Source organism: Balaenoptera borealis (genome assembly GCF_965194805.1).
Source record: "Balaenoptera borealis genome assembly, chromosome: 4".
NCBI lineage: Eukaryota > Metazoa > Chordata > Mammalia > Artiodactyla > Balaenopteridae > Balaenoptera > Balaenoptera borealis.
In genome coordinates, this window is record NC_138861.1 from 98,848,238 (window position 1) to 98,867,012 (window position 18,775).

Consider the following 18,775-nt stretch of genomic DNA (forward strand, 5'->3'; position numbering starts at 1 on the left):
ACTTACACGTGGAATCTTAAAAAAATGATACAAAGAACTTATTTACAAAACAGAAATAGACTCACAGACATAGGAAACAAACTTATGGTTACCAATGGGGAAAGGAAAGGGGGTGGGAAAAATTGGGAGTTTGGGATTAACATATACACACTACTATATATAAAATAGATAAACAACAAAGACTTACAGTATAGCACAGGGAATTATATTCAGTATCTTATAATAATCTATAATGGAAAAGAATCTGAAAAAGAATATATATCACTTTACTGTACACCTGAATAACACAACATTGTAAATCAACAGTACTTCAATTAAAAAAAAAAGTCTTTGCTAATTCTTACATCTGAGTCATCTTGGAGTCAGTTTCTACTAACTACCTTTTCTCTGAACTATGAGTCAAACTTTCCTGTTCCTTGGGATCCAAATTGGAAAAGAAGAAGTAAAACTGTCACTGTTTGCAGATGACATGATACTATACATAGAAAATCCTAAAGATGCCACCAGAAAACTACTAGAGCTAATCAATGAATTTGGTAAAGTTGCAGGATACAGAATTAATGCACAGAAATCTCTTGCATTCCTATACGCTAGCAACAAAAGATCAGAAAGAGAAATTAGGGAAACAATCCCATTTACCATTGCAACAAAAAGAATAAATTACCTAGGAATAAACCTACCTAAGGAGGCAAAAGACCTGTACTCAGAAAACTATAAATACTGATGAAAGAAATCAAAGATGACACAAACAGAGATGGAGAGATATACCATGTCCTTGGATTGGAAGAATCAGTATTGTGAACATGACTATACTACCCAAAGCAATCTACAGATTCAGTGCAATCCGTATCAAATTACCAATGGCATTTTTCACAGAATTAGAATACAATTTGTATGGAAACACAAAAGACCCCAAATAGCCAAAGCAATCTTGAGAAAGAAAAATGGGGCTGAAGGAATCAGGCTCCCTGATCTCAGACTATACTACAAAGCAACAGTCATCAAGACAGTATGGACTGGCACAAAAACAGAAATATAGAACAATGGAGCAGGATAGAAAGCCCAGAGATAAACCCACGCACCTATGGTCACCTAATCTACGACAAAGGAGACAAGAACAGACAAAAGAAAAGACTGTCTCTTCAATACTGGACAGCTACATGTAAAAGAATGAAATTAGAACCTCCCTAGCACCATACACAAAAATATACTCAAAATGGATTAAAAACCTAAAGTAAGGCTGGACACTATAAAACTCTTAGAGGAAAACAGGCAGAACACTCTTTGACATAAATCACAGCAAGATCTTTTTTGCCCAACCTCCTAGAGTAATGAAAATAAACAAATGGGACCTAATTAAACTTAAAAGCTTTTGCACAGCAAAGGAAACCATAAACAACACCAAAAGACAACCCTCAGAATGGGAGAAAATATTGCAAACGAAGCAACTGACAAGGGGTTAATCGTCAGTTGATATACAAACAGCTCATGCAGCTCAATATCAAAAAAACAAACAACCCAATCCAAAAATGAGCAGAAGACCTAAATAGATATTTCTCCAAAGAAGACATACAGATGGCCAACAAACACATGAAAAGATGCTCAATATCATCAATTATCAGAGAAATGCAAATCAAAACTACAATGAGGTATCACCTCACACCGGTCAGAATGGCCATCATCAAAAAATCTGCAAACAATAAATGCTGGAGAGGGTGTGGAGAAAAGGGAACCCTCTTACACTGTTGGTGGGAATGTAAATTGATACAGCCACTATGGAGAACAGTATGGAGGTTCCTTAAAAAATTAAAAATAGAACTACCGTATGACCCAGCAATCCCATTCCTGGGCATATACCTGGAAAAAACCATAATTCAAAAAGATATATGGACCCCAATGTTCATTGCAGCACTACTTACAATAGCCAGGACATGGAAGCAACCTAAATGCCCACAACAGAGGAATGGATAAAGAAGATGTGGTGCATATATATAATGGAATATTACTCAGCCATAAAAGGAACGAAATTGTGCCATTTACAGAGACGTGGACCTAGAGACTGTCATACAGAGTGAAGTAAGTCAGAAAGAGAAAAACAAATATTGTATAATATTGCTTATATGTGGAATCTAAAAAATGATACAGATGAAGGTATTTGCAAAGCAGAAATAAAGACACAAACGTAGAGAACAGCATATGGACACCAAGGGGGGAAAGGAGGGATGGGATGAATTGGGAGATTGGGAATGACATATATACACTACTATGTATAAAATAGATAACTAGTGAGAACCTACTGTATAGCACAGGGAACTCTACTCAGTGATCTGTGGTGACCTAAATGGGAAGGAAATCCAAAAAAGAGGGGATATTTGTATGTGTATAGCTGATTCACTTCGCTGTATAGCAGAAACTAATACAACATTGTAAAGCAACTATACTCCAATAAAAATTAAGTAAAAAAACCCCCAAACTTTCCTGTTCCTTTATATTCTTGTTAGTTTTTTATTGTGTACTGGATATTGTAGGTGATACATTGTAGATCCTCTAGATTCTGTTATCTTCCTCTGATAAATGTTGATGTATTCTTGCAGGTACAGTAAGTCCCCTACATACGAATGAGTTCTGTTCCGAGAGCACATTCATAAGTCCAATTTGTTTGTAAGTCCAACGAAGTTAGCCTAGGTACCCAACTAACACAATCGGCTATATAGTACTGTACTGTAATAGGTTTATAATACTTCTCACACAAATAATACATGAAGAACAAACACAAAAAATAAAGAAAACATTTTTAATCTTATAGTTCAGTACCTTGAAAAGTACAGTAGTATAGAACAACAGCTGGCATACAGGGCTGGCATCGAGTGAACAGGCAAGAAGAGTTACTGACTGGAGGAGGGAGAGGAGGTGGGAGATGGTAGAGCTGATGGATCGTCAGCAATAGAGACGGAGGGCAAGGTGCAATTTCACTCACGCCTGACATTGATGGCACAGGTTCTGGTTCCTAGCTGGATTCAAGTCTACCTACCCTCTTGAAAAAAACGATCCAGTGATGTCTGGGTAGCTATTTTTTTCTCATTGTTGATGACACAGTAGCACTGGATTGCATTCTGAACGGCTACTGCAAACTTCGTGTACTGTTCTACGTTCGGGTCCTGTGCCTCCAAAAGTAACAGTGCCTCCTCACATAAAGAAAATCCCCTTGCCATTTCCTGCATTGTGAATCTCTTCAGTTCTGCAGTTACTTCTTCTTCCTCTTGTCTCTCTTCATCCTTTCTCTGGGCCTCCAATTCCTGGAGCTTCTTAGCGGTACCAGCTACATCACCACTGCTTTTACGCTTGCTTCCGGACATCCTGGGCTTGAAATAAAGATACTGTTCTACTGTACTCTATACAGTACTGTACAGTAAAGTACACAAAAGGGCAACCACTTGTAGAGGATGCACGCACGTGACAATGTACAGCAGACACGTGAACTAACACGTGATTGGACACGAATACACGTTCACATCTTTGAAAGTTTGCAACTTGAAGATTCGTATGTAGGGGACTTACTGTAGTTAACTTTTATCCTATGCACACAGAGTTCAGGAGTCAACCAAGGATTTGGGCAGAGTGTATGTGTAGATTTTGGAGCTCTCTCCCTCTATTACGCGTTCCTTTTCAGGAGTTTCATCCTCAACTTCCAGCTGCTCTGGGAGCCCCAGGCTCCATTCTCTAATTCCTTAAGCCATTAAGATTGTGGCTTTCTGAGTTCCCGCTGCTTTTCACAGTGCAGACAGAGTAGTGCCCTCAGATAAAAAGATGTATGAGCATAAATCACACTCATTATATTTCAATTCTTTGAAGAGTAGCCATCCCTTAAAATCCTGCCTGCCAGCTTTTTGTTACTTTCCAGCGTCTTCAAATAATTGTTTTTATATTTTATCCAAAGTTTATAACTTTTGTCTATAAAAGGCTTAGTCTGATATAATCTCCTATAACATATTTTTATGGAAATGTATCTTTTAGTGAGGTGAATGGTGCTATTTTTTTGTCCATAGTTCACATGTTAGTAGAGGAATATTACTTATTGCTAGATAAGACAGGATTCAGCATCAGTTCTATTCATAGTTTTAGTTTTTATAAACACTGAGAAAATATGTTCAAATAAATAGATGCTTATGGTGAATACTTTGTAATAGCAATGTCACTCAGATCTTTGATCTTCCAAGATAAATGCTAAAAGTCATATAGCACTCTATCATCAAAAATTATTTTTTATGATCTATCATAAGGCAATTCATTTAGGTCCTCCTTTGTTTGAGTTATTCACTTTGTCAATCTCTGGGAAGTATACCAAAAAGGCTTTTAAAAGACTTATCAGTAATTAATAATTGCACTGTAACTCTTTCATTTCAAGGCACTTTATTTTTTAACTCAGAATTGAGAAAAAAAGAACATTAACATTTCTATAGACCTTTGGCAATACAATATTATTGTTAAAATGTTTTTATCTTATCATGAGTTTTAAGTATATTTTTGCCAAAACTTTACAACTGCAGATTTGGCTCATTCAATGTATGTAAAAAATCTAACTTAAAAGTTGATCGGTAAAGCCAGTGTTTATTACCAAATCAATCAGCCAAAGCAGACTTTTTTTCAATTCTCGTAAACATGGTAAAATATATCCCTGTGTCAGCATCTCAGTTTTGAATTCTAAGGCTCTGCTGCCTCCAGTGTTTCTCACAGATATTTCTTAATTTTGTTCCCATGGAATATTCCCTTAGGAGTCCATTCTTCAATAAGAGTCAGGGTTTAGAAGATATAAGATCTTTAAATGAAACTTGGCATCACTCGTACAACATCACTCTACAATACCTATGTATTCAGAACATCCTAACACAGGCCTAAATGCACCATGTCCAATGTCACCATCACCTGTAAAATAATGCTCCTTTAATAAGAAAAGACACAGAGCGCTGCTGCTATTTGATGGGGCTTTTGTTAATGGAGGCTGTGTCAACATCTGTATTTCAAATCCAGTCTTTGTTGAGAGCCTCAGGTTTTTTAACACCCCGGAGCAAGGAGCCATTGGAAGATTCAGGATAGGCGTTCCAGCACCACCTGGCATACTACAATTCAATTCTGCCACTAACCACCCAGAGTTACCACAGATCCCACAAGTTAAGGGGTCAGTTCTCCATGAGACTGTCCTTACTACAGATGCCAGCTACACTTCAGGGGTCCCAAGGCCACCTCCTTTTATGACCAACTGGCTATAAATTTGGGGGGCCCATGACCTCCTCAGGTTCTGTAATTTGCCAGAACAACTCACAGAACTCAGCAAAGATCTCAAGGTTTTTGCCGTAAGGGAGAGTATGATGAGATGGAAATTACAAACAAATAAACAGGCAGTTACAATACAGTATGCTGTAGCTATGTGGAGGAAGTACAGGCTGCTATGAGAGCATATAAGAGGGGCCAAGATCAGGAAAAAGGGTTAAGAAAGAGAATCCAGGGGCAGGGAAGAGACTTGGCTGGAGTAAAATCCCACCTGAAATTTCTGATCTTTTTTTTTCAGCAATCTGGTTGCTGCTTTTCGCTAGTGGTACTGGTTGGGCTCCATCAACAGCCCTCCTCCCTCCAAGGTACCCCAAATGATCTTTATTTTCACCCCTAAGTAGAAAACCATCCTTACTGAGCAAACATGGACTCAAGAAAGTTTCCTAGTTCCTCCATACATTCAACAAATAAATTGCGCCAAGTGCTATTGTAGTGCTGGGAAGAGAGGAGTGAACACACCTCTGCTCTCATGAGGCTTCCATTCTCCTGGGGGAGATAAACGATAAAAAGTAGCCAAGAGAATATTAGAATGTGAAATGATGACAAATGTTATGAAAAAGAATAATGCAGGGTGAGGAGTACAGAATGATGGTAGTACAAATGGGTGGGTGCTATTTCATACAGGGTGGTTGAAGTGGGTTGAATGGTGATTTCCCCCAAAAGATAATGTCCTTGTCAAATCCCTGGAAACTGTGAATATTATCTTATTTGGAAAAAAAGGTTTTGCAGATGTAATTAAGTTAAGGATTTGGGGATGATATCATCCCAGATGGCACTAAATCCAACGACAAGTGTCCTTATAAAAGAAAGGCACAGGGAAGTTTGAGACAGAAGAGGAGAAGACACACTTCAGGCAGATGTGAAGATGAGGCACAGATTGGAGTGATGTGGCCACAAGCCATGGAATCCAAGGAATGCCAACAACGGCAAGAAACTAATACAATAGTCAAACGCTCAAAGACAGAATTGAGGGTGAAAGTGATAGCTATTAGGCTATAGGTTAAGAATGTTCCGAATACCTGGTTACTTCTAAATCCCTTCTATATGAAAATTCTGGAGCTTCTACTTCTGTATATGTTTTTGGCAATGTTTCAATTTTTGTGTTTTTTTTTTTTTTTTTACTAAAAAGTTACATTAAAATGATTTTAGTGCATTACAAGGTTTTTATAGCAATAGGGGAAAAAAGAAACAAAGACTACTTGACTTAGGTGAATGTCTTAATTAGATGAGGTTGATTTTTAAGGTTATGATTCAACTGATATGCCATGTGTAACCATGGAAAACAGAAGGAACACTAGCCTTTCTGATATATTATAAATACCATAATATTATAAATCTGATAATAGCCACTTGGTTGATAATCTATATTGGCTTTGTTTAGCTAGCTGCAGTGGGCTTTTACTTCATGGGGAATTATCATTGTCTTGAAGAAACACAAAGATCCTCCAGAAGAGCACTTTGTATCTTTGTATTCTGCTCCACTTCAATATTTACATGTATATGTTGTGACTTGAATACAGATATATTAAAGAAAATCCTGATTCCCAGTTTTCTGTCATTTCCCAAATTTATCTTACACTAATACTGGATCTTGCTTTAAGCAGAATCTGTTCCCAAAAACTTACATGCAGATAAAATGCTTGTGAAACAAATGCTGCTTTTATGCAGTGATAATGAAAGCTACAGCTTATTGAGAACCAGATGCTGTTCCACATGCTTTGAGTTTATTAGCTTATATACCCTCACAACAGCTCACTGTGGCAGGGGTTCTTATTATCCCCTCTTTACACATGGGGAAACTAAGGTATATACAGGTGAAGTGATTTGTCCCAGATCACCCAGCTGTAAGTGGCAGAGTTAATGTGGGAACGCCAGTGGTCTGGCTCCACCCTTTTAGCCATTCTATTATACAGCCTCTCTTCACTTAGGAAACCAATGGAAGGTTCTTTCTAAATCACAGGTCTGATCATTGTCACTAACTTCTTTTTTTTTTTTTTTAGGAGATAGTTTTTTTTTTTTATTAAAGTATAGTTCATTTTAAATGTGTTAATTTCAGGTGTACAGCAAAGTGATTCAGTTATATATATGTATATATATATTCTTTTTCAGATTCTCTTTCATTACAGGCTATTACAAGATACTGAATATAATTCCCTGTGCTATACAATAGGTCCTTGTTGGTTATCTATTTTATATACAGTAGTGTGTATCTGTTAATTCCAAACTCCTAATTTATCCCTCCCCTCCTTTGGTAACCATAAGTTTGTTTTCTATGTCTGTGAATCTATTTCTGTTTTGTAAATAAGTTCATCTGTACCATTTTTTTAAATATTCCACATATAAGTGATATCATGTGATATTTGTCTTTCTCTGTCTGACTTACTTCACTTAAGATGATAAATTCTAGGTCCAACCATGTTGCTGCAAATGGCATTATTTCATTCTTTTTTATGGATGAGTAATATTCCATTGTATTGAGATATATATATATACACACCACATCTTCTTTATCCATTCATCTGTTGATGGACAGTCACTAACTTCTAATGTTATCCCATTGCTCACCGAAAAACAAAAACAAAAACAAACCTAAAAATTTACCATTGCAGGGACTTCCCTGGTGGCGCAGTGGTTGAGAATCCGCCTGCCAATGCAGGGGACACGGGTTCGAGCCCTGCTCTGGGAAGATCCCACATGCCACGGAGCAATGCAGCCCGTGAGCCACAACTACTGAGCCCGCGTGCCACAATTGCTAAAGCCTGTGCGCCTAGAGCCCACGCTCTGCAACAAGAGAAGCCACTGCAATGAGAAGCCCGCGCGCACACCGCAACAAAGAGTAGCCCCCGCTCGCTGCAACTAGAGAAAAGCCCGTGCGCAGCAGCGAAGACCCAACATAGCCAAAAATAAATAAATAAATAAATTTATTAAAAAAAAAATTATCACTGCATGTAATTCCTCCCAGACTGGGCTCTAACTGCTCACATCAACCCCACGGTTGACCTCGTCCCAGCTGCAGCCATCCTGAGCATCTCCCTATTCCTAGGACCAGTTATTTCATGCCTCTGTGGCTTTATTCTTGCTGACAGGATATCCCTACCCTCTTCTCCACTTGGCCAACCTCTACCTGACCTCTAAATCCCAGTTTAATGCCAATTCCTTTGGAACACTGTCCCCACTTTCCTAAGCAGAGATCACCATGTCTCTGTCCTGTATTCTCCCCAAATCCTTGCTCTGACTTCCTCCAGTGGCACCTCTCCCACTGAAGTTTAATTATTTCTCTATTCAAAGGTGCTGTGAAACTGTGAGCTCCTTGCAGGGAAGGATGTGATGTTCTCTCTGTATTTCTCTCTCACTCCCTCCACTTCCTAGGAGAGTGAGTAGAACATAATGTGTGCTTGACAAAGCATATAAATTCATGAACAAATGAATGAATAAGTAAAATTAGATTTAAAGGAGTTATGTAAATAAACTTTGTAGTGAAAGCCATCAACCCTCCACTTCTCTTTGATAGTATTGATATTTGCTCCCCAAATATCACAGAGAAAGCCTGTGTTGGGAGGTCCCCAAGGGCATCCCCAGGTTTGATGATTCACTAAGAGGACTCACAGGACTCAGCATATAGTCATATTTACATCTATGACTTATTATAGCGAAAGGATACAAAGCAGAATCAGCAAAGGGAAAAAGCACCTGAGATGAAGTTGGGAAAAACTAGGCCCTTACTTCCAAGAGCTCTCTCCCAGTAGAGGCACCACAGGACACTCTTACCTCCCTAGACTACAAGTTGGGACAACACGTGTCAAATGTTGTCTACCAGAGAAGCTCATTAGAGGCTCAGTGTCCGAGGTTTTTATTGGGGCTAGTCATGCAGGCACCCCCTGCCTAGCATCTACCAAAATTCCACATCCCTAGAAACAAAGCACGTGTTCAGCATAAACCATATTGTTTGCACAAATATTTTAGGCACAGTGAGCCACTCTTATCAGGAATGGTGGGAACCAAAGTTCCCAGATGTCAGTCAAGGGCCATGACGACCTCTTCAGTGATGATCACATCTGCCAAATGAGAAGAGCTCCCAAAGGAAAGGGTACATCTCAACAAGAAAAGAGGGGAAGGGTTGGCCAGCCCCACACTCCAGAATGAACATGAAGGACAGAAGCCTAGTTCCTCAGAGGCCATCTCAGAAGAGAGTTAAGCAAAAACTTGCCAGATTTTCTTTTCCAAAATCCTGGTTGGAGATGGGGATGGGTTCATGGCATATAAGCCTGTGGTGGTGGTTAAAAATATAGGTACTTGATGAAAATGCATTGGTACTTCTGATTTGTGCAGTTTATATCAATTTTAGGAAATATTTAAAAATTTTTATAACTGTAGAGAAGTATACAATTCAATTTTTGTTTGTTTTTTGTTTTAACAGAAAGGAAAAATACCCAAGTGCCAATTTAATTGCAGACGCTAGATAACTCCAGGAACAAGATAGACCAGAAGAGCAGTGGTTTAACAAGTTTTATAAACCTTGCAATTTCCCCCGCATTCTTACTTGTGTGGTTGCCTGTCTGTCTGTAGTAATTAGTAAAAAAAAAAAAGTAATGACAGCAAAGAGAGGACTATGAGCTTGTCAGCAGGAAAAGGAGGACCTGGGAAAATTGGGTACCACTCCGCTGCTGGGCTTGGGTGAGGGGAGGCGAGCGGGTGTTGACAGTTGCTGAAAGAAAAGGAAAATAGGTTATCCTTAAGCCCCTGGTGGAGAGGAAGAAATGGGGTCAGCAGGCGTGGGCCTGCAAAGAGATCTGGGGCTCAGCCTTTGAAGCCTGTATTAGTTTCCTGGAACTGCCCGAACAAACCATTACAAACTGGGTGCCTGAAAACAACAGAAATTTATCCTCTCACAGTTCTCGCAGAGCCATGCTCCCTCCAAAGGCTCTTGGGGAAAATCCATCCTTGTTTCTTCCAGCTTCTGATACCTCCCAGAAATCCCTGGCCTTGTGGACACATCATTCTAATCTCTGCTTCAACATCACATATCCTGCTCCTCTCTGTGTATCTCTGTTTGTCCTCTCCTCTTTTTATAAGGACACCAGTCATTAGATCTAGGGCCTACATTAATCCAGGATGACCTCGTCTTAACTCATTACATCTGTGAAGACCCTATCTCCAAATAAGGTCACATTTTGAGGTTTTGAATGGACATGATATTTTCTTTTTTTAAACAGGGGACACTATTCAACTCACTATAAAACCCCATTGCAGTAACTTGCATCTGTCATTATTAGACGGAAGGTCCCCTACCAAAACCTCAATGTGTCTATTAGCATAGCTTTCCTGGAATCTGTGACTATCAAAAAAAGGAAACCACTGAGCAAACCTAAGAAGTGGTCAAAAAAAAGATAAGGAAAATTTCTTCCTATACATGACCAGATTTAATGCTTTTCCATGGATGAAAAGACCATGATTCCAAACCTCACAATGAAAGCTCTTTGTTGATGGAAATCTGCCAGAAAATCTGCCAGAAAATCTGCCTGTGAAGCACCATATGCTGAATGTGGTTCCACTAACTCTTTGGGGTGTCTTGAATGTGCTCTGAGCTTCCTCACACAGTCCCTTCTGCACTGGGTGTGTGACAGGCCCACCTGCAAGGATCCAGGTGCAGTCAGATGACAGGATGCACATGCATGTAACCATATCCAGAACTGTCCAAGCCACCCACAAAGACGCCCCAGCTACACTAAAATGACCTCTGGCCACTCGCTTCTGGAGACTGCTTCTCTGCTAGGCTTTCCTGTCAAGCTGGCCTCAGAATAAAGGAAATCTTTATTTGTTTAAGGAAGCTCTAGCAGTTGGAATTTGTTACTCTTGGTTCTCAGAAAACACTGGAGAGTGGCTGCAAAGTCGTTTCTGCTCCCAGAATTACACTTCTGGACTCTGGCACAGATTAAAAAACAAATGAACAAACAAACCAACTTATATGCTGATACTATTTTTAACTTCTATCACAGAGTTTGTACTGTTGGCCAATGAATGAGATGCAGAAGAACCTCAGAAGTACAACTGCAATCATTTCTGGTCCACAAGAAATTTTCAAAGGGCATATTAAACTATTAAGTAATTGTCATAGATTGTGTTTCCCCCAAAATTCGTATGTTAAAATCTAATCCCTAATATGATGGTGTTTGGAAGTGGGACCTTTGGGAGGTGATTAGGTTGTGGGCGTGGAACGCTCATGAATGGATTTAATACTCTTTAAAAAGACCCTAGAGAGCTTTCTTGCCCTCTTCTACCATGTGAGGACACAGTGAAAAGATGGGCACCTATTAATCAGGAAGCAGGCTTTTACCAGACACCAAATCTGCTGGCACCACAATCTTGGACTTCCCAGCCTCCAATCAATTTCTATTGTTTATGGGCCACCAGCGTATGGTATTCCTGTTACAGCGTCCCAAATAGACTAAGACAGACATTGTCAACATGGGATATGGCACGGAACTTTCTTAATGATTTAATCTAACCATCCTTCCATTCATCCACCCCTCACCCTATTGATTCTACTTCTGAAATATCTCTTGAATCATCAACTTCTCTCTCTCTTCACCACTGCCACCCTTGTTCATCATCATCTCTGTCTTGACCACTCCAACAATCTCCTAATTGGACTCTCACTTGTACTCTAGCCCCCTAAATAGTTAAGAAGTCATAAGCAGCAAAAACAGAAATCCTAACTCAAATTGGTTTAAAAGAAATTCATTATCTGACTTAGGAGAAAGGCCAACAAGAGGGCACGTTTGGGAGCTGGTTCACTCAGGGTCACCAGAGACCCAGGTTCTTTTCATCCTTTAGCTCATCCACGCTTAGTTTGTTGGCTTCACTCTCAGGCTGCCACTCTCATGGGTGAATGATGACTGCAGGTGTTGTCAGCAGCTTCATAGCCAGACACAGCCACATCCAGAAGCAGAAAGGTACTGTCTCCTAGTGCATTCCTACAAATGAAGATGCCATTCCCAGAAGTCTCCCACGACAGGCCTCCCCTCAAAGCTCATTAGTCAGAACTGGTTCACATGTCTACTATGGAACCAATCACTGACATGGAGAATGGGACCATCATATTGACTTGGACCAATCAGAAGTTACCCTTGGAGCTGGGAATATAATCCCATTATCCTGAATCACCCTGAATAGATGTACACCAGACCAAATTATAATTCTGTCTGCAAGAGGTAAGGGAGGAGAAGGTATTTGACAAGCAACCAAAGGTATCAGCCAGGCATTCCACCCAAATCTCTTTTTTGTAGAGCAGCCAGAGTGATGTTCCTAACTTGCATTTCCAATTGTGTTCCCCCTCTGCTTATATATTCCGTGGCTTCCCATGATACTTATTATATAATCCGAAATGTTATTTGGGTTTACAAGCTGCGGTCCAGCTGAACTGGAGGGAAACCTGATAAGGAACTAGCTTCTCTCCTTGCACCTCAGGAGCAAGGAGTCACCAATTCCCTGCCATTCTGCTGATTCAGCTCTGCCCCATCTCTTCTGCTCTTCTCCTGTTACTACCCACGAACAACTTCCCATCTGTCCACACCTTCCTGACCTTGTGGCAGCTGTTTATGAGTAACACGGGCTCACTCATGCCTTCTCTTTGCAAGTTTTCAGAATCTCTTCTTGAACCCAGCTGATTCTCTCTTCATACTTTCTAGATCTAATTTCTGACCAAGGCACTCTGGTTGGCGTCTTTTCTTCCTACCCTTCCTGTTTGGATAGAGCTTCCCAATTGGTCCAACTGGTTGTGATGGAGGAGGTCAGGAGACAGGCAGATCACATGGAAAAGAACATTCCAGAGGCTGTGGGGGAGGCCTTTTTTTTTTTTTTTTTCCCCAGGATCTGAGAGTGAGGCAGGTACCCTCACTGATCTGTCCAATACCGCAGAAAAAGGATGGCCAGAGTTTTTGGATAATAGTATAAAGTGTTACCTCCTGGCAAGGTATAGTAGTATTTTAAAGAGGCTCAGTCTCCCTCATTTCTGGCAATATGGTGGCTCTAGATTTTCTTTTTCAGGTTAAGAGGCTGGGAGTAAAACATGCTGGGGGCAGTGTGAAGGAAATGGGAAAAACAGTGTCAAATGGAAAGAAGTAAAATAACCCAAAGATTATAACATTATTTGATTTGGACAATAACAAGTGAATTTAAATGAAGCTAGATCTCTAAATGATTTCTATGAAACAGACAACTAAGTTTTATTTTTCTTTCTTTCTTTTTTTTTTTTTTTTATAAAAATTTTAATCCAATCTGGTCAAGTAGAAGAAAATAACTCAATGTTCTGAAAATAAATTTCTCAGAGGAGGCCATTAAGGCAGCCCTTTTGTTTCCTGTCATACTCGGAATCAGTTACAAGGACAAACTCTATTTGTTTGGGTACATTAATTTTGCTCAATGGCCTTTCTATAAAATGAGCATCAAATTGATGGGACTGGACCTCAGCAAAGAAGAAGTTCCAATTTTCTCTGGATGGATTGTTCTGGATGTGCGGTGGAAAATTATTATTAATAGTGAGTCATGTTTACTATCCAGTGAACACGAAAGAAAGAGTTAGAAATGCAGCTGTATCCAACTAAGCACTGAACATCATAGGACAAATTACTATGGAGTGATGACCCCAATCTTCCGCTCCTGTGTGGCTAGTCTATTTAGACCACATTTGGTGTGTTGGACCATAGGTGTTCTCTGAATGTGCTTTGGTTCAATAACTTCAGGGAAGCAAAATAGGTTTTTGACACAAGCTATTCACTTGAGTTGTCTTCCTGCATGTACCACATAGTGCTTATACCCTGAATGCATCCACATGTTTATTTCAGTCATTCAGCTGGGCACATGGAGGTGGGCTGAACAGACATGCTTGCTCCCTTCCCTCATGGAGTTGATATTCTAAGTGATAAAATCTGGTGCCTAAGGTCTTCCTGATTCAGAGCCAGCCTTCAAAGGTCAAACCAAATTAGAGGCATACGGTAGCTCTAGATTTTCCTTTTCAGGTTAAGGAGTAGGGAGTAAAGCATGCTGAAAGAGGGTGTGGAAAAGGAAATACAAAGAAGTAAAACAACTTCATCTTCCTGCAGCTTAACCAGAACCCAGCTAGTCCCTGTGATCAGTGGGGTACGGACAGTTGCTGTAATGCTCATTTCTCATAAATGTATATGCCTTTGTCATTGGCATTCTGTGCGCTAAGCTCATTCCCAAGTTCATTTCTCTTTTTCTTCTGTGGAAATAAATGAAGACCAACCAAATGAGAACGGGCAAGATGTCTTTGTTTAGAGTTTGCTATAGCAAGGGAGTCAGCCACCATTACTTGACTTTTGGCAGAGACTGAAAGGCAGGCAGAGGAGTGGGAAAGTTTTATAGTGAAACAAAGCGAAGGCTTCGGGTATGCCCTGATCGGAGCCTGTTGGCTTGGAGAACCTGGAGGTGCGCTGACTAGAAGTGGGGCATCCTGTGTGATTGGTTAGGGGTGCATATTGGGCTGTGTCTGATTGGTCCTAAGTTCAAAGTGGGGACAAATATTAGGAAAGTTCAGTTATTAATCAAGTCCTGGCTTGATTTGGGGCCAACCGTTATAGCGATTATTATTTAGCTTCCTGGGCTGGTTGATAGAGATAGCAGTCTGACTTATAGACAGAAGACTGGCTTTCCAGTCTGGTTACTATAAATAATAGATTGGTTTCCCAGGCTGCTTGCTACAGGTTGTGGGTCAGAGCTCTATTTTTGTATATGGTCTGACCATTGTCTGTTTGTATATTCAGTTTCTCACTTATTATTTACCTAGGTTGCTTCATCTATTTTAAGTTTTACATCCTTTATCTTATACATATCTATTAATATCCATCAATTTTTCAGCCTTCATGGTACATTTTCAAAAAACTTTTGATTATGAAAATAATGCATGTTCACTGAATAAAAAGTTTTAAAGTAGAAATAAGCAAAAGGAAAAAGAATTTTATAAACTCCCACCAACCACGTCTCTACTGACAATTTGCTGTATGTTCTTTCTATGCATGTACAGTAATCAATATAAACCCATAGCACTTTGTAACTCTCTTATAAACAGTAGTTGGTGTATGTTTCTCCCAGTAGAGATTTTCAGAAATGGGGCGTATTTCTTATTCAACCTTTACTCCCCAAGCCTTGCATAGTGCATTGAACATGGCAGTATGTTCAATAAGTATTAATTGAATATTTTATATTGAACCACAAGAAGTTGCGTTTCTTGTAAGTCAAAAATGATCAAATAATGGCAATTTCATGTTGTTAAACCTAGTGGATGGATAGATGAGTGGATGGATGATTGGATGAATGAATGGACGGACAGACGATGGATGGATGAATTGTAATGCCTTTTGCCATTGTCAGTTCTATTCCACATAACTAATGATTTGAGCATCAAAATTCTAGATCAATGTGTTGTGACCTCTTAAAGATGATGGGGAAAATTCTGACGTCTGCTCTCAACTTGGTTATTTCTTCCATTTGTTTATGACTGTTAGCCAATTAACCAAATGGCAGTGTCAATCCTTTTCATCCATATATGCATTCAACTTTTTTATTAGACTGCAATCTCCCTGTCATGAGTAGATGGATCATTTTCATTTTTCAATTATTTGAGCTTCAGTTTATGACTTTGGTTAATGATTTTGCAAGACATTGATTAGAGAGGTCTTTTTCTTTCCTGATTAAAAGCATGTATGATGTCTTCTCTCCAGCTCTCTTTTATTTGTATCTAGTAATTGTGGATCTAAATATATGACTATGGTGATCTGTCACATACTATATTATGTGAATTTTTAAGGAAGCAAAATCTTTTTTATTTAAAAAAAAATATCATTCCAGAAGGTTGTCATTAATCAGACTAAGGATTCTGGAAGTAAGTCTTCAGTAAAATGAATTGTTTTCAATAAAACACTATAATAGCAAATCACTGCTGCCAACTCCTATTCAATATTCCTCCTATTATAGCATCTTTGTATAATATCTAGAGAAGAGCTGTCACATAAATTATCTCTAGGGGCTTGTCCTTGGGGCTTGGTCTCTAAATACAGCAAAAGTTGGTAGTTTAGTATGGTGGGTAAAAATACAAAGTTGGCTGTCCCAAGTTCTCTTTCTTTCCAGTTCTGTCTGGCATAAGTTCTGTTACCTCGGGAGTGTCACCTTCCCTCTTGGAGTTTCAGATACCTCCCCTGTAAAATGGTTCTATCTATATATCTGAATGTTTGTGGCCTTCCCCTCAAATACATATGTTAAATCTTAACCACCGATATGACAGTATTAGGAGGTGGGGCCTTTGGGAGGTGATTAGGTCATGAGGGTAGAGCCCTCACAAATGGGAATAGTGCCCTTATAAATGATACCCCTGAGATCCCCCTCATCTTGCCTGCCATGTGAGGTTACATCAAGAAGACTGCCATCGGGGCTTCCCTGGTGGTGCAGTGGTTAAGAATCCACCTGCCAAGGCAGGGGACAAGGGTTTGAGCCCTGGTCCGGGAAGATCCCACATGCCGCGGAGCAACTAAGCCCGTGCGCCACAAGTACTGAGCCCTCGTGCCACAACTACTGAAGCCTGCGCACCTAGAGTCTGTGCTCCACAACAAGAGAAGCCACCTCAATGAGAAGCCCGCGCACCGCAATGAAGAGTAGCCCCCGCTCACTGCAACAAGAGAAAGACCATGCGCAGCAACGAAGACCCAATGCAGCCAAAAATAATAATAATAATAATAATAAAATAAATAAAAATTAAAAAAAAAAAAGAAGACCGCCATCTACGAATCAGGAAGTGAGACTTCACCAGACGCTGAATATACCAGTGCCTTGATCTTAGACTTCCCAGACTCTAGAACTGTGAGAAATAAATGCTTGTTGTTTATAAGCCAACCAGTCTATGGTATTTTGTTATAGCAGTCTGAAAGGACTAAGACAAATGGGGGCAATGTTATCTTGTAGGATATAGTCATTCATTCTTTCATTCAATACACACTTACTCATGTGTCCAGACCCTGCTCTCAGCAGTGCTATTGGTGGCACATTTTCATGTAAAATATGTTCACATGGGCTTCCCTGGTGGCGAAGTGGTTGAGAATCTGCCTGCCAATGCAGGGGACACGAGTTCGAGCCCTGGTCTGGGAAGATCCCACATGCCACGGAGCAACTAGGCCCGTGAGCCACAGCTACTGAGCCTGCGCGTCTGGAGCCTGTGCTCCGCAACGGGAGAGGCCGCGATAGTGAGAGGCCCGCGCACCGCGATGAAGAGTGGCCCCCGCTCGCCACAACTAGAGAAAGCCCTTGCACAGAAACGAAGACTCAACACAGCCAAAAAGAAAGAAAGAAAGAAAGAAAGAAGCTTTCATTTAAAAAAAAAAAAAAATTGCGGCAAGCGGGGGCCACTCTTCATCGCGGTGCGCGGGCCTCTCACTGTCGCGGCCTCTCTTGTTGCGGAGCACAGACTCCAGACGCGCAGGCTCAGTAGTTGTGGCTCACGGGCCCAGTTGCTCCGCGGCATGCGAGATCCTCCCAGACCAGGGCTCGAACCCGTGTCCCCTGCATTGGCAGGTGGACTCTCAACCACTGCACCACCAGGGAAGCCCCAGATTAATTTTTTATGTGTATAAACCCGTATAACCACAATTCAGATCAAGATGTAGAACATTTTCATCACCTCAAGAGATTCTCTTATGTCCCTACTCCTCAATAATTATTCACCCTTCCCAGAGGTAACCACTGATAGTTCTATCACCATGGATTAGTTTTTTCTGTTCTTGAACTTTATTTAATGCAAGCAAATAGTATGTACTTGTGTGTATATTGTCTTTTGCTCAATAGTATGTCCGTGAGATTCATTCATGCCATTGTGAGTATTAACAGTTTGCTCTTTTATGTTGCTGTATAGCATTCCAAAGCATGAATATTACAACATTTATTTGTCTGTTCTTCTGTTGATAGACATTTGAGTTGTTTCCAGTTTGGAGCTACTATGAACACTGTTTCGCATGTCTATTGTGGACACATAACACTTTTACATATATATATCCAGGAGTGGAATTGCTGGGTCAGAGGTAGATGAAGATTAAGCTTTGGTAGATATTCCTTTTATCTTTTATGAAGACAAATTTTGAAAAGTTAAAATAATTCATTTATTCATTCAAAAGATGTTTGTTAAGTGCCTAATACACACCAGGCACTTGTTCTAAGTCTTGAGGTGCAGGAGAAGTTCAAAGATGTCATTAAGGACCACTTTTCCTTTAAACCATCTTTAGAGTGTTTTAGAGTATTCAACTTCATCCTCAGGTTTGTGTCCTCATAGTCTCAAGAAGACTGTGACTGCTCCAGGCATCACATCACTATAAGACCTTATCCAAAAACAAAAAGTAGGGGGAAAGAGCCTCCTTCTTGTGCATGTGTTTTTTATTTTTTTAATCAG